Here is a 17,517-nt window from a genome sequence, read left to right on the forward strand (position 1 = left end):
CATCCTTCGACTCCAGGGCAGGTCCATTTCCAATGATCCAACTCTTGGCAGAGCTGCCAGGGCTCTTCACAAGCTGACTTCTGCTGAAGCCCATGCTTACCACATTGAAAGCCACTGCAGTAGACTGGCCTGTTGGGTCTCCTCGAGGGCAGATCGCTGCACAGATCAGCCATTAATAGCCCTGCCACCCATTGCTTCTGATGCCGAGCTTTCTTTTCCTCCTGGTTTGTGTTAAAGCAGAGCGCCCAAGTCCCATCTCTAATCTTCGGTGGCCTGAATTGCAAGTCTATAGTCACAGGCATGTTCTGTAGTAGTTTGTCTAAGGTAGACAATGCCCATGAGGAAAATTATATTCTCACTTTAAAACTTTCTTTCCCTTTGGTCTGAAAGGGAGGTTTTTTCTACTTACTGTATAGTTCGCTGATGGCGAAGTGAATCTAGCTATGAGATTATTATTTAAGTTCTTATTTTGGCTATGCTATTACAGAAAAATGTTAGTCATCTCTTTTATAAGGTCTAAAGATTAAATTGTGCATCCTACAGATTCCTTTATAATAGAATTAGTTTCCTACCTTGTAGAGAATAGAGAAATGAAAGAACAAGTTGGGCTTAGAATTGAGAAATGAGGGAGCAAGTCCTAGATCGCTTGCTGACAATAGCAATATTACATGAATACTTAGCAAACCGTTTCAACCATTAGATAGCAACTGAAGAAAACATTTACCATAAGGTCAAATGCCTTTTATAAATTTTAAGAATCATGTATTTGAAAACACCTCTTAAATATCTAACATGGTGTAGTTTGTTTAGCCAGTAAACTTAAGCACAACCATATAAAATGTTTTTAGTTTCTTTCTACCAACCTGTTTAAAACATATGATACACAGATTCAGGTCACACAAATTAAAATGTATCTTTGATTAATTTTAGCAGCTTAAATTTATGGACAATCTTATCTACAAGCTATTTAAAATAAAACTCTTAATAAAATTTCCCCATGTGGACATACAATATGTACACACATATAACATAGCATAATAGACCAATATAGCTATTTTAATAATAGCTTTTAAAATCTTTAACTCTTTTTGTCGATTGCCAATTGATTTGAATTGCTTTTTGTTTTTAGTAACCTCAGTTAACCATACTTTCTCTCAGTTGGTACTGGTAATACATTATTGGCTTCATCTGTTTACAGAGCCATCCCAAAGTACTGAATACAATAAAAGTGGCTGGACAAAGTCCATAGGAACCTATAGGAGGACAGCTAAACACAGAACCAACAACGCTTTAGTTTTATGAGCAGCACATCATACATAACTGTGGATGACAAAAGACTTTAAGTCGCCATGTTTAAAATTATAAACTCATCAACCAACAAGAGGCACTTGCTTACTTCACAGTATTTTTGAAAGCACCTGTAGGATTTTACAAGTACTTAACACTTTAGGCCTCTGGGGCTTTCTCATTAAGATAACTATCATGTCTAGTAACACAAGATCATTAGACTTTTTAATTTTCAAACATTTGTATTAATAGCATTTTCCATTAAAGAAACTTAAAGTTTGGTACCACGTCACATCTTGACAGTCCTTCTAATATACTCCAAATAGCCTGATAAGTTGGTGTCTCTATAAGATGAGAGACATAGGTCCTTCGATTTTTCAGTTGGGCCCAAACTGGGAAAACCAAAGTCCAGGATTTACTGGAAATTTTAGAGACCAGATTGTATGAAACTTTGATTTTTTGAATGCCTGTCAAGAATGCCAAGAAGGCTCAAAATCCAAAATATCTGGTTGAAATAAGATTCCTTAAAATCATGACATAACATAGACCAAATTTGATCATTTTTACAAGGTTATTATTCAAATCTTTGAAAATAAGCACATATTTAAATAACCCATAGCTCTTAATAAAAATTCAGCTGTTTTTGAACAATTAGAATTTAACAGACATCAAGAGAACATAATAGATTACTTTAACACATTGCTTTAACAAAGCATCAGAGTTTAATTCTATGTCAAAGAGAAATTGAGCTTCCTGTGATCTTTTGCTGTGAGGTTTCCTTCCTTTACCTTCTTTCATATTGGTGACCATGTTTCTGTGTTTCTGTGTGTAACACATCTTTAAGCATCTTTTGCAGGGCTGGACGAGTGGCGACAAATTCTTTCAGTTTCTGTTTGCTATGAAAAGTCTTAATTTCACCTTCATTCACAAATGAGAGCTTTGCAGGATATAATATTCTGGGCTGGCAGTTTTTCTCTCTTAGTGCCTGGGCTATGTCTCGCCATTCCCTTCTAGCTTGTAGGGTTTCTGATGAGAAGTCTGCTGTGAGTCTAATTCGAGATCCTCTGAGAGTAATCTGGCGTTTCTCTCTTGCACATTTTAGGATCTTTTCTTTATGTTTCACTGTGGTGAGTTTAATTACAATGTGTCGTGGTGAGGATCTCTTTTGATCATGTTTATTAGGGGTTCTATAAGCTTCCTGTACTAAGATGCCTCTGTCCTTCTCCAAACCTGGGAAATTTTCTGCTAGTATCTCACTGAAAATGCCTTCTAATCCTTTCTCCCTCTCCATGCCTTCAGGAACTCCTAGAACTCGAATGTTGGGTTTTTTAATAGTATCCTGTAGATTCCCGACAATATTTTTTAGATTTCTAATTTCCTCTTCTTTTCTTTGGTTTGCCTGTTTCCTTTCCTGTTCTCTGTCTTCTAAGTCTCTATTCTCTCTTCTGCTTTGCCCATTCTGTTTTTAAGGCTCTCAAATGTGTTTGTCATTTGATCTATTGAATTCTTCATTTCATTATGATTTCTCACCACTATCACCATTTCTTGTTCCACTAGTTGTTTCATTTCATTTTGATTCCTCCTTAATATTTCACTTTCACGAGAGAGATTTTCTATCTTGTCCTTAAAGGATTTCTGTAGTTCAAGAATTTGTTTTTGAGAACTTCTTAATGTTCTTATCAATTTTTTGAGATCCGCTTCTTGCATTTCTTCAATCTCATCATCTTCATAATCTTGAATTGGGGTGTCTTTTTCATTTGGGGGCATCATAGTGTCTTCCTTGTTCTTATTACCTCGGTTTTTGCGTTTGTTGTTTGGCATGTTGGAGATATTTGGTTTCTTTACTGTGGTGTTTTTTCTTGTTACACTATGGCTCTATATTAAGTGGACTGTCTGCTTTCGATGGAGCCTTAGAGGCTTGAGATGAGTGTGGACTGAGAGCTGTGTTTGGTTCCTCAGGGTTGAGGGTGTGTCAAAGATGACACTCCCAGGTTATGTGTGGTAAATCTCTCTTTCTTTCTTTTTTTGATTCAAAAGGGAATTAATTCCGCACAGCTGAACTTAACTGGAGGTAGTTAGCAGGCAAATGATATACCCACAGGAGCCAGAGATTGGAAGCTCTTTCCCAAGGGCCACACAGGGAATCTGTGCTGCCCTCAGTGTGGGCTCCAATTCTCCTGCAGTCTCCCACTGGGTTGCCAAGTTAGATATTAATCTCCTGTTATTCCACCCCTCCCCCCAGAGTCAGGTTTTTCTGCTAGGCTCAGGGCTGGTGCAGACCTGAGGTTGCCCTGCTTATGACATATGTCAAAATGGCGCCTGCTCTTTGTCTTGCTCACCTTTGAGAGGTGAGCGGAGAGAGAGAAACTTGTGTCCGTATCGGTCACTTTTTTTTTTCCTCTCTCTCTTCTAGTTAGCCTGGTGAACTTTTCCCCACCGAGTTTCAAAAGGCTATTGATTTTTGTGCATTGATTTTATATCCTGCTACTTTGCCAAAGTCTTCTATGAGTTCCAATAGTCTCTTAGTAGAGTTCTTTGGATCCTCTAAATAAAGAATCATATCATCTGCAAAGAGGGATAGTATGAGATCTTCCTTCCCAATTTGTATCCCTTTAATTTCTTTTTCTTGCCTGATGGCTCTGGCTAAAACTTTGAGAACTATGTTGAATAGCAGTGGTGAGAGTGAGCATCCCTGTCTGGTACCAGATCTTAGTGGAAATGCTTCTAACTTTTCCCCATTGAATAGGATGCTGGCCGTGAGTTTTTCATAAATTGCTTTGATTATATTGAAGAATGTTCCGTCTATACCCAATTTGCTTAGAGTTTTCAAATCATGAAAGGGTGTTGTAGTTTATCGAATGCCTACTCTGCATCTACTGAGATAATTATATGGTTTTTCTTCAGCAGTTTGTTGATATGGTGTATCACATTGATTGTTTTCGGAACACTGAACCATCCCTGCATACTAGGGATAAATCCCCCTTGGTCGGGGTGGATGATTTTTCTGATGTATTGTTGCATTCTATTGTCCAGAATTTTATTGAGGATTTTTGCATCTATGTTCATCAGGGATATTGGTCTGTAATTCTCTTTCAATGCTGCATCTTTTTCTGGCTTAGGAATTAATGTGATGCTGGCTTCATAGAAAGAATTTGGGAGGATTTCCTCTTTTTCGATTGTTCTGAATAGTTTGAGAAGAATTGGAGTTAGTTCTTCTCTAAATGTCTGGTAGAATTCAGCAGTGAATCCATCTGGTCCTGGGCTTTTCTTTGTTGGGAGGGCCTTTATTACTGTCTCAGTTATCGGTCTGTTTAGGTTTTCTATGTCTTCCTGGTTCAATTTAGGTAGGTTGCATGTGTCCAGGAGTCTATCCATTTCTGCTAGATTTCCCTGTTTGCTGGCATACAGCTCTTTGTAGTAATTTCTGATGATTCTTTTTATTTCTGTGGTGTCTGTGGTTATGTTTCCTTTTTAATCTCTGATTTTATTGATTTGGGTCTTTTCTTTTTTTAGTTAATTGAGCCAATGGTGTGTCAATTTTATTCATTTTTTTCAAAAACCAGCTCCTTATTTGGCTGATTTTTTTGTAATTTTTTTTTGTATTCAATCCTATTGATTTCTTCTCTGAATTTTTTTTTTATTTTCTCCTACTGGGTTTGGGTTTGGTTTGCTGCAGATTTTCTAGATCCTTTAGATGCATTGAAAGCTCATTTATTTGGTGCCTTTCCAATTTCTTGATGTAGGCACCTATTGCTATAAACTTTCCTCTCAACACTGCTTTTGCTGTATCACATAATTTTTGATATGTTGCGTTGTTATCCTCATTTACTTCCAGAAAGTTTTTGATTTCTCTTTTGATTTCTCCTATGACCCAGTGTTCATTCAGGAGCATGTTGTTCAATCTCCATGTGTTTTCATATGCTCTAGGGATTCCTGAGTTGCTAATTTCCACCTTCATTCCACTGTGGTCTGAGAAGCTGCATGGTATGATTCTAATTCTTTTAAATTTGCTGAGACTTGCTTTATGGCCTAGTATGTGGTCAATTCTAGAGAAGGTTCCATGCACTGCTGAGAAAAATGAAAAATTTAAATGTAGGATTGAAAGTTCTGTAGATATCTGTTCGATCCATTTGGGCAATAGTATCGATTAAATCTGCTGTTTCCTTGTTGCTCTTCTGTCCTGTTGATCTATTTCTTTTTTTTTATTAAACTTTTATTTAATGAATATAAATTTCCAAAGTACAGCTTATGGGTTACAATGGCTTTCCCCTCCCATAACTTCCCTCCCACCTGCAACCCTCCCCTTTTCCGCTCCCTCTCCCCTTCCAATCACATCAAGATTCATTTTCAATTCTATTTATATACTGATCTGTCTATTTCTGAGAGTGGTGTATTGAAGTCCCCTAGTACTATTGTATTGGGGTCTAAGTCTCCCTTTAAGTCCCTTAACATACCTTTTAAATAAACTGGTGCCCTCTAATTATGTGCATATACATTTATAATAGTTACATCTTCATGTTGAATTGAACCCTTAATCATTATATAGTGTCCCTCTTTGTCTCTCTTAACAGTTTTTGTGTTAAAGTTTATTTTGTCTGATACTAATATGGCTACACCTGCTTTTTTTCATTTCTGTTGCATGGAATATCTTTTTCCAGCCTTTCACTTTCAGTCTGCATGCATCTTTGTTGGAAAGATGTGTTTCTTATAGGCAGCAAATAGATGGGTTTTATTCCTTAATCCATTCAGCCAGTCTGTTCCTATTAACTGGAGAATTACGTCCATTAACGTTCAGTGTGACTATTGATAAGTAGTTACTTTGCCCTGCCATTTTCCCAAAAATATTTTTTAGTATATGCTTTAAGATTCCTATGATCTTTTACTGGTAGGTTTTCTTCCTTTACCTTCTTTCATATTGATGGCCGTGTTTCTGTGTTTCTCTGTGTAGCACATCTTTAAGCATTTTTTGCAGGGCTGGATGTGTGGCGACAAATTCTTTCAATTTCTGTTTGCTGTGAAAGGTCTTTATTTCACCTTCATTCACAAATGAGAGCTTTTCAGGATATAATATTCTGGGCTGGCAGTTTTTCTCTCTTAGTACCTGGGTAATGTCTCGCCATTCCCTTCTAGCTTGTAGGGTTTCTGTCGAGAAGTCAGCTGTGAGTCTAATTCGAGATCCTCTGAGAGTAATCTGGCGTTTCTCTCTTGCACATTTTAGGATCTTTTCTTTCTGTTTCACTGTGGTGAATTTAATTACGATGTGTCGTGGTGAGGATCTCTTTTGGTCATTTTTAATAAGGGTTCTATGAGCTTACTGTACTAGGATGTCTCTGTCCTTCTCCAAACCTGGGAAATTTTCTGCTAGTATCTCACTAAAAAGGCCTTCTAATCCTTTCTCCCTCTCCATGCCTTCAGGAACTCCTAGAACTTGAATGCTGTGTTTTTTAATAGTATCCTGTAGATTCCCGACAATATTTTTTAGATTTCTAATTTCCTCTTCTTTTCTTTGGTTTGACTGTTTCCTTTCCTGTTCTCTGTCTTCTAAGTCCGATATTCTCTCTTCTGCTTCGCCCATTCTGTTTTTAAGGCTCCCTAATGTGTTTGTCATTTGATCTATTGTATTCTTCATTTCATTATGATTTCTCAGCACTATCACAGTTTCATGTTCTACTAGTTGTTTCATTTCATTTTGATTCCTCCTTAATATTTCATTTTTGTGAGAGAGATTTTCTACCCTGTCCAGTAAGGATTTCTGTAGTTCAAGAATTTGTTTTTGAGAACTTCTTAATGTTCTTATCAATTTTTTTGAGATCCACTTCTTGCATTTCTTCTATCTCATCATCTTCATAATCTTGAATTGGGGTGTCTTTATCATTTGGGGGTGTCATCGTGTCTTCCTTGTTCTTGTTACCTCGGTTTCTGCGTTTGTTTGGCATTGTGGAGATGTTATTTGGTTTCTTTACTGTCGTGTTTTTTCTCGTTATACTATGACTCTAGATTAAGTGGGCTGTCTGCTTTTGATGGATCCTTAGAGGCTGTGATGGGTGTGGCCAGAGAGCTCTGTTTGGTTCTTCTGGTTTAAGGGTGTGCCAAAGGTGACTCACCCAGTTTGTTCTCTCTCTAGCTCTCTCTCTCTCTTTTGACTCAGAAGGGAAGTAATCCTGCACAGCTGAGTGGAATTGAGGGTAGTTGATGTATGAAATCTGGCCCCTGTGGGTATTCGTCTGCTTTACCCCAAGGACCACACAAAGGGTCTATACAGCCCTCAATGTGGTCTCAAATTTCTCAGCAGTCTCTCACCGGGTTGCCAAGGTTACTGAGTTTGTGTACTCAGTGATTTCTCTCACCCACCCTTAGATTTTCATAGTCTCAGTTTGTTAGCTCCACACTTTCACTAGGTTCTAACCTCCAGTTATTTCTCCCCACCATAGTCAGGTTTTTCTGCTTGGCTGATGGCAGGTGCTGCTTAAGTATGTCCAAAATGGCGCCTGCTCTTTGTCTTGCTTGGCTTTGTAATGTGCATGGAGAGAGAGGCTAATGTCCATGCCAGTTCCCCTTTTGTATTCGTTCTTTTTTTTCTCTCCTCCAGTCAGCATGGTGAACTTTCCCCAGTGGGGCTTCAAGCCTCGTTCCCTCTAGGCTCTTTCTGCCTTTCCCTGCCAATGACTTGGGTTACCGAGGTTTTTGTCTCACCTCCCCTTCCAGCGCTGGCACACAGACTCCACAACTCAGCTTCTGCGGCTCAGCTTCCGCGCCATGGGCATCCTTGCTCTCCCCGTAGGTCCTCCATGTCACATGCACTAGATCCGGAAGAGTTTCCTCTGTAATTTTCTCCTAAGCCTTTTCCTGAGACTACAGTAACTCCACTGTTATTGAACTATCTTTTCCTGGACTATCAGTGCGTGCCCTCACTGCTCTACCATCTTGGCTCCAACTATCAGCAACCCAATTTCTAACAGTTTCTAGCAGAGTGGTTAATAGATATGACTGATAAATATTGAGCAATATATAGAAGATCATATTCCATATGATGTTTTGTAAAGACAAGGGATTTCTTTTTAAATGTATGCCCCTGTCCTCTAGAGCCCTACATAGTAGATGCTCCAGAACTATTTGTTAATTTTAGTGGAAAGCATAATGTTCTACAAACAGTGTCATTTGTTGAATACTGATTTACTTTGTACTCAGTTTGTACTGTACCAGTTTCATTAATAAGATGTAGGTCTGGGGCAAAATGATGCATTGCTATTTTACTGACAGATTCAGGGAGGATGGAGTCAAAGAGGCCAAATTTAGGGCTTCATGGAGTCAATTAAAATCTTCACATAAAAAAGATTGACTGGAAAACAGTCAAAGGCCAAATGAAGTTCTCAGGAATATGATCAGTCCAATGAAACAGTTTTTGTTGTTTAAACCAGTGAATCATTTAAAGCAGTTATTTTTAAAGAGAGTTGGAAGAGCTTCATCTTTTCATTCTGGGCCCTGTATATTGGACCAGCCATTATGAGGCAAATGAAGCAATAAAAACAGTCTCATAGTGGAGGAGGTAAAATTTAAATTTTATTGAGATTTGTATTGCCTGATGTCCTTCGTGTCTTCTAGTTTCTTTACGAATGCACAGGGATATAGTATTGATTTCTGTGGTACTCCACACTGGACAACAGACTCTCAATGATTCAGAACTTTGCCTATATACTCTTTTTAATTCTAAATGGAGATAGTGTGAGGTCCTCAGAATGTAATATGGAACAAAAAGTAAGTCAAGATGTTAAGTGGTTGCTTTTGGCTTCAGGTGTGACATACTTGCATCTTAATAGTTTGTAAAAGCAAAGGCTTTATAAAATAGAAAACCTTAAGTACAGGGATTTCAAGTGCCAAGGCAGGTGAGAACAAGACATGAGACTCTACATTGCCCCATCTGACCCTAAGTGCCCTGAAAACCAAACGCAGTTACACTAGCCAAGATTCTCAAGAGAAGAATTGGCATGCTCATTTGTAGTTGGGTTATTTGGGACTATCTTTATAGCACTTGGAACTCATCAAAGACAAATACTATCACTTAGTGCTAGAGGTAGTAGCTCGAAAGCAATAAAGCAAAAATACCACTTTATCCAGCTGGTAGTAAACATATGAAACCCATTACCTTAGGAAATAATGCAGGCTGAAAATAGAAAAAGGGTCAAAAAGGGCTGAGAAATTCTTAGATGCCAGATTTAAGGGAAAGATATATAGGTAATGGGCCTAGCCCTGAACTTTTTAAGTGAATAACATTGGTGACACCCATCTCATCTTATTGTATGGTTTTTATTTGGTTAGATGATTGAACCAGGGATAGTCTTATATTCTCTTCTCAATTTTTGTGAGAGGTTGATTTCTTCTTGCTGTCTGTCCTTTAGTATCTTTTGCCCTCTTTGCTCCTACTGCTTTGAAATCTAGAGGAACTTCATATATTTTCTATGCTCATCAATCTCAGAATTTAGAATTTAGAGTAGCTAGAATTTCATCGCCTGATAGAGTAGCCACTAGCCACACATGTCTCTTTTAAATTTAATTAAAGTCAAAATTAAAATTTCAGTTTCACAGTTGTACCAATCATACTTGAAGTGACCAACAACCCCATGTGGCTAGTATCTAAACTACTGGACAGCTCAGATAAAATATATTTCCATTATTACAGAAAGTTCTACTGCACAAAACAGGACTAAATAGCTTGTCTGATGCTAGTAACTGGCAGGGGTGGGTCTAGAACCAAAGTATGACTTCAAAGCTCATGCATTTAACTGCCCCATTTGATGCTTCTCATCAATTCCTTATTATACCTCTCAAATTCATCTTGTTATCATCCTTCTGATGCCCCACTAGGAGCAAATTGCATTGCTTATGGAAATATGTAGCAAGCTCCATAGATTCATCTTGAACATCTCTTTTCTTTTATCTAGTGATGTTATCTTTTCTCACTTCTTTGGGTTTTCTTTCCTCTTCTGAAAGATACATATTTAGAGAATAGTGCATTAGTGGTTGGTCTCTTGAAGTTAACCACACAAAGGTACTGGTCCAATCATTTTTTCCTGTATGAACAAAGCTTAAGAAGATTAGATAAAAATGGAAGTCTTCTTTATTGTAGTTAGTAATGATTTTTGAAGAGAGAAATTGATTATTTTATAAGGATATAATAATTCTCTCCTCCCCGAACACAATTCTATGATCTACTCAACACCCAATCTAAAACTAGAACAGAAAGACAGTGGTTATCAATTTCCTATGTTAGCCTATATTAATCTGCATGTTTAGTACATCCTCAGACATACAATACTACTGAAAAATGGATATTTTAATCAAATTTATCTTGGCAAGTATTTCCTAAACTGGTATGCTACTGGCTACTACTATACAAGATGTTAAGATATGTCCAATAGAGAAGAATGTTTTTAGTAATCAAATGTTCTTGGGAACTCCTGGAGTAATAATGTTCAGCAGGGACCAATGTTGTGGAAGCAGCAGGATAAGCTGCTGCTTGTGACACCAGCATCTGAAATAGGAGTGCTAGTTCAAGTCCTGACTACTTCACTTCCAGTCCAACTTTCTGTTACTGCTCCTGCAAAGGCAATGAAAGAAGGTCCAAGTATTGTTTCATTGGAATAGCAAGGGGAAGAATTAGGTATACAGAACAAAGAATGCTGGAAATGCTCTAAGGCAGAAAAGACTTTACTGTGTTCAAGGAACACAAGAGAACCAGTATGGCTGGAACGGGATGATATAAGGGGGAAAATGGTACCAGATGATACTAAAAAGGAAGACTAGGGGACAGCTCATGTAGGACTTTGAAAACACTGGTAGGGATCAAATGGTTTTGAGCAAGAACATGGCTTTAATGGATTCACACCAAGATTTTGGGAAGTCGTACCTTAAATTTATTGAGCATTTTTTTAAGATTTTATTTATTTGAGAGGTAGAGTTACAGACAGTGAGAGGGAGAGACACAGAGAAAGGTCTTCCTTCTGTTGGTTTACTCCCCAAATGGCTGCAACGGCTGGAGCTGTGCCGATCCGAAGCCAGGAGTCAGGCACTTCTTTCTGGTCTTCCACGTACATGCAGAGGCCTAAGGACTTGGGCCATCTTCCCCTGCTTTCCCAGGCCATAGCAGAGAGCTGGATTGGAAGTGGAGCAGCCAGGACTAGAACCAGTGCCCATATGGGATGCTGACACTGCAGGTGGAGGATTAACCTACTGCACCATGGCACAGGCCCAAATTTGCTGAGCATTTTAAAAAAGAATTATTTATTCATTTGAAAGGCAGAGTAAAAGAGACAGGGGGAGACATAAAGATAAAGATCTTCCATCTATTTGTCCGCTCCTCAAATGGCTGCAATAGCCAGGGTTGGGCCAGGCTGAAACCAGGAGCCAGGAACTCCATCCTGATCTCCCATGAGGGTGGCAGGAGCCTAACCCCTTGGACAATCTTCTACTGCTTTCTCAGGCCCATTATCAGGAAGATGGATTGGAAGTAGAGGACCTGATACTCAGGCCGGCACCCTAATTGGAAATGCTGGTGTCACAAGGAGCAGTTTAATCTGCATCACCATGCTGTTCCCCTTATTCATCATTTTATTCTCAGGACTTACAGTAGTGTTTGAAACACAGTGGGTGCTCAATAAACACTTGCTTAAATTGAAACTTTACCTAGTGATTTAAATTGTATATAATTGAGATTATTGTAATTGGTTTTAATTGTAGATGTTTATTTATATAGAAAATGTTATGTAAAAATGTCCAAAAAATTCTTTGAGTATACAACCTCCAAACACACGCTTAAGAAACTAATTCTGTACTCAAGGTCTGCAATACACAAGTTGGAAACTGATAATCTAATTTTTAAGGATTTACTTTTCCAACTTTAAGGTTAATAATTCCCATAAAAATCAATTGAGACTTAAACCATCTTGACTAAGAACTTGCCATGGTTCACATCCAACAAGCAAAGCTAGAAATTGATTTCCTTTTTCTCTTAACTCTTCCACCACCCACCCAATCAAGTGCTGTCATGAAGTTTCCGCATGGGAAAGGTTGGCAGAAAGATAAAAAAAAAGCAATGAAAGGGGAAAAAAGCAATAAATAGTTTTTTCTGGGGGCAATCTGGTAACAGAGCCCATTAGGGACAGATAAATAAAAACAGAAGGGTCTCTCTACTTTCTCAAAATGTCAGTGAAATGAAATTGCAGTGTAGAGCATCCCTACCTGCAGGCACATAGAAGGAGACTGTAGCTAACAGGAATAGCAGCCAGCACACCAAGTTTTAATTTCATCTTGTGAACAGAAGGTGGCTAGACAGATGCGTGGTCCAATGTGATAATTACAAGTGTCTGCTTGGAATATAAACTTTCTTATCTTCTGCTTCATTTTCTTTCTCAGTGAATGAGTTTAAAGAACCATTTTTGAGATTTTAGTTAGGCTTCCTGCTTCTCTGCCAAGAACACTCATTAAATATTTAGTGCAATTCTAGAAGTTGACTTTTAATTATGATATGCAAGAAGTCTGCTTAGTCATAGGTCAGAAAACACCATATCAATCCAATTGGGGGGATCTTTTACTGAATGCATCACAAAAGTACTGATAATCTCATTATTTAAGCAGGAGGGGGCTGGGTTCTAGAAATGATAGGTCAGTGACTCTTGCCATCAACCCTAAATGGAATTCCCCAGAGGATTTGTTAGGTAATGGGTTGCAAGCACTAAGTTAAAACAGTGCCGGTCACAGGACAGGTATGTCTTCACCAAATTTTAATTTAGACTTTAATTCCACTTCATTTGTTCAATAACAAAGACATACTATAGTGATTGCATGTGTGCTTTAGTTCTAGACTTACAGGTTTTAAATCAAAGCTGTACCACTTATTAGCTGAAATCTCAGGCAATTGACCTCATCTCTCAGTGTCTCAGTTTTCTGATGTATCAAATGTAAAACAATGTACTCTGTATTTCCTAGGATTCTTGTAAGGCTAAAATGTGTTTATATACACAAAATCCTTCAAACAGTATCTAAGGACTTTAGAGCAATAACTATTAATTTCTCAATAAACATAAGCTATTATCATTTGAATGCCTGAAATATGAGCAAGTGAGCTGGATTGTGGTACTCATGATGTGAGGTAGTTCCATAACTAATAGAACACATAACTCCAATCTAGACATCCTAATTAAGTGAATTTATGTCAACCAGAAGGGAGTTACTAATGGTATTCTGTTTACTATTTTTATCAATTAATTAATTGAAAATGTAGATCTCATGCCTATCAACATTGTAGATATTAAAATTTTTCATAATCTAAAGTGATGGCATGAAATGATAATAATAGGGTATTTAATAAGTGTAAATTTTAATTCCTAAGTGTTGGGTTTTAAGTTGACTGTACAAATGCAGAAAGATCTGGTCAAACAGAAGTTTCTGTGTGTAAAGTCCTGGAGGGTGAAATAACCAGGACTTACACATAAAGATGTTATATGCTCGATAAGAATGACCACTATCAACCATGGTAATGGAGCCTTAGGTTGTAGTACATAAAAATGTACTGTATAGAGCACAAGAGGTATGTTGTTCACTAGTTCTTTGGTAATAATTGGTTTGGTCATTATTTTTAGAAGGGTTTTCACCACTGGAAATCATTTCTTGAGTACAGCAATTGTTTTTTATTCATTATTTTATTTCTTATATGTAGCATATTCCTAGCATGAAGCTTGTATGCAGTATGTAGAATGCATTTAGGTATTTATGAAATGTTTGATAAATTTTGAAAAATGAATATAGCACAGCCATAAAAATATGACTAAGATGATGAATAGGCTATAACTTATCTAATATAAGGAACTGTAGAAAACATGGAAGCTGTTAACTTTGGAAACAAACAATAAACAATCAAATATTGTTATGTGCAAGAAATATTGGACAATCTGTGCCTCCTTTGGTGAGATTCAGAACTAACAGATTTCAGCAAATTGTAATTAATGTACGCTACTTATATGGTACTTCATTGAACATGTTGTAATATATCATTTCATATGATTTTTATACCAACACTGTGAAGCAGTTATAGCAGTTATTTTACCCTATTTAACAGAAAATGATAATTAACACATTATGCCTACTTTATGCCCCTTTGTGTATATAAAATTGTCTGAATTTTGCCACATGAGCTACTTTTATTATCAGATACACATTATAGATAACTAACCTAAGGCATGGAGACGTTATATAACATACCCAAGATCACACATCCATTAACTACCAGTATGAAGGTTTGATTCCATCAACTTGGATTCTAGTCCATACTCTCAACTATTATATTGTACTGTTTTTCATACTTTTACCTTTCTGCTAAGGAGAAAACAGTCTCAGAGGCAGTGATCTGCACAATGTGACAAACACAAAAGGGAAAGTCAACAGCTAAATCATGACTAGACGCAGTGCTCTTACCCACCACTCCTGGATATTTCTCTTATTAGATGACATTTGGACTTTTTAGAGTTGTTCAGCTATGAGACCAGACACAGAGACTGGCAACCTACCCATAAAACAATCTGTGGAGGGGGTGCCTACATAGAGTGTGAAAGGAACTTATATGATCTTTAAGGTTTATTCCCAGTTTTAAGATTTTATGAGTCTATGAACATATTATTTCATGAGTAGTAGAGTGAGTCAGCTGAGGAGGAAACTAGGATGGTGAGCGATGGCTAGTCAGTCTATACTACCACAAGGAAGTGCTTCTCAAAGTGTGGTTCTTGGAATACGTATTGGAATAATCTGAGGCATTTGATTGAAATTTCTGGACTTCTCAGACTTATTGAATCTGTCAGGTTGGGGGGGGGGGTAGGGCAAGCATGTCAGGTGATTCTTATTGACACAAATTTTGAGGACCACTCATTTAGAGTTGACCAGGGTCAGAATTGTAACAGCCTTAGAAAAAAAGCTAAAGATAAATAGATAAATATTTCTAAGAAAAAGAGTAACATGAAAAGATTCTCTAATTAGGAAGTTCATTCCAGCTGTAGTGAGAAGGGTAGATAAGAGAAAGATGAAAATGGATATGGAGGAAAGACAGTTGTCTATTTTAGTAAATCAGGAAAGATATGCTTCCAGTTCCAGAATAAGAGTCATATGTAAAGTTTTGATCATCTCAGAGTACTATAATAGCAAAGGACTCTGGTTCCCACCCTCGCGGTGACTTCCATTTTGTTTCAAGGAAGCTATGTGTAAAGAACAATAACCAAATACAATTTTTACTTCATCAATAGATGAATGAGTATTCAATAATCCAAAGTATACAACTCGAGTAAAACTGAGTTGGGGCTAAATGAAGTGCCTTGCTCATCTCTATACTCCTATTCTAACATTAGGACTTGTGTACTCAGTTCGCCTTCTTGGGGCAGGGATTGAATGGGGGGCATTTGTGGGAGAGAGGGGGGGAAAGCCAGCTCTCAAGAAGGACTCTGAGTCTGTTGACCAAACCAGCTATGTGGAGTGGCATAGAGAGAAGACAAAAAGAATGCCAGGTTTGTTTCTGAGATGGGAAGGAAGAAGAAGATAGTACAGATAGCTGAGTCTGCACCAGTGATGTATATCCCTTCTAGAAGTACAAGTGAGACAGTGTCATGAATGGGTTCTAGAATAATAACTATACTCATTTTTCAACAATGACATGATCCGTGTTTCAAGCTTTGTCTGATAAGTGTACCAACTCCTTTTCCCTTGTGGAGGGGCTGTTAGGGGATACACAGAAGCAGATGCTTGGAGAAAAGGGCAAATTTTCCCTCCGCAGTGTTTAAAACAAGAAGGCTTTACTTATATAGTGATTCTTATGTTTTCTAGCTCCTGGCCACAGTTCAGGAGGAAAATGAAAGAATAATTTGGAGGATGTGGACAGATTGTTTTGATCCAGAATCTAACTGACAAAAAAGCCGTCTGTGTATTAAGGTCCTTAAGAAGCATTCCCAATCTTTGATGGTGGAACAAGAATAGCCAGTAGCAATGCTACATGACTCATTCAGCCAGGATTGTTCAACCTTTTTCACCAAATTCGACCACTTTACACAATCAAGATGAAGCCCTAAGTCATTGAGCTCTCAGTGACATTACAGAAAATGTCCTTCTCTATTTTCTCTACTCTTTGCCTTTTGTTGATTAAAATGAATCACTCTTTAGCAGAGAGAAGATCACATGTCCCTTTTGTAAACTTTCCTGCAGTAGTTTGGAGCTACATTGAGCTCTAAATCCCAACCTGAATTCCTCCCACAAGTTTTCTTTCTTGAGGAAGCAGCCTTCTTGGGCACAAGCCTGGGAATCATTGCAGCCTAATCAGCTTGTCATCACTTAGTGCCACATATTCTTGTCTTTGGCAAGCATTCATTCTGAAGGGCATCATGTAAAGCTCATGATGCCATCTTCGTTGAACTCATGCTTATAAGAAGAAAATAAGGGGCTATAGAAAACTTATTTTTAAATTGAATTTAAGTAGTTTTGCCACATTTTAAATGTCAGACGGAACTGTTCCACAGTACAAATCTGCCAAGTCTATGCAGGCGGCTGTTTTCAATAGGACTGTTCGTGCCCTATTGTACTAATCTTTTTTTAAATGTACACCTTGCTGGAAAAGGCCAAGAACACCCACACAGGCAGTGGGCACTGTTACTTTTTCTTGCTCCAAGTGGATGAATAGGCTCTTATTCTTATTCCAATTGCTTTATTCTATGTACTGTTAAGTATTTTCTGGTCGTTTTCTTGTTTTCTTCCTTTGGTGGACTTTGAACGTTCCTGGGACACAGAAGGCAACAGTCTTTGTACTCTCCCACATGGCCATCCACTCCTCCAGCCATCTGCCTGTCTCCCCTTGATCACCATCCACTTTCCCTCACAGAGACTGGATCATCATTTCCAGGATGATCAGTTTTAAGTGCAGTGGATGAGTGTTGGGATGGGATGATGAACTAGACCTGAATGTTCAGAATCTTCCTAATATGTACTCCTTTTTCCCCTTAGCCAGGCAAAGTCTAATTGCCAAAGTGATGTAAGCTTTGAAAATTGCTAACATCCTCAGGATAGTTATCTGCTCCTCAGTAAGGTAGTACTGGTTTGAACTCAAAACCCTGAATCAAATGACCTAGGTTTGAATCCTGGATTCTCCACTTACTATCTAAACTTCAACAATTTATATAATCTCTCTGAGAGGTATTTTTCTCATCT

Source organism: Lepus europaeus, chromosome X, assembly GCF_033115175.1.
Source record: "Lepus europaeus isolate LE1 chromosome X, mLepTim1.pri, whole genome shotgun sequence".
NCBI classification, from domain to species: Eukaryota; Metazoa; Chordata; class Mammalia; order Lagomorpha; family Leporidae; genus Lepus; species Lepus europaeus.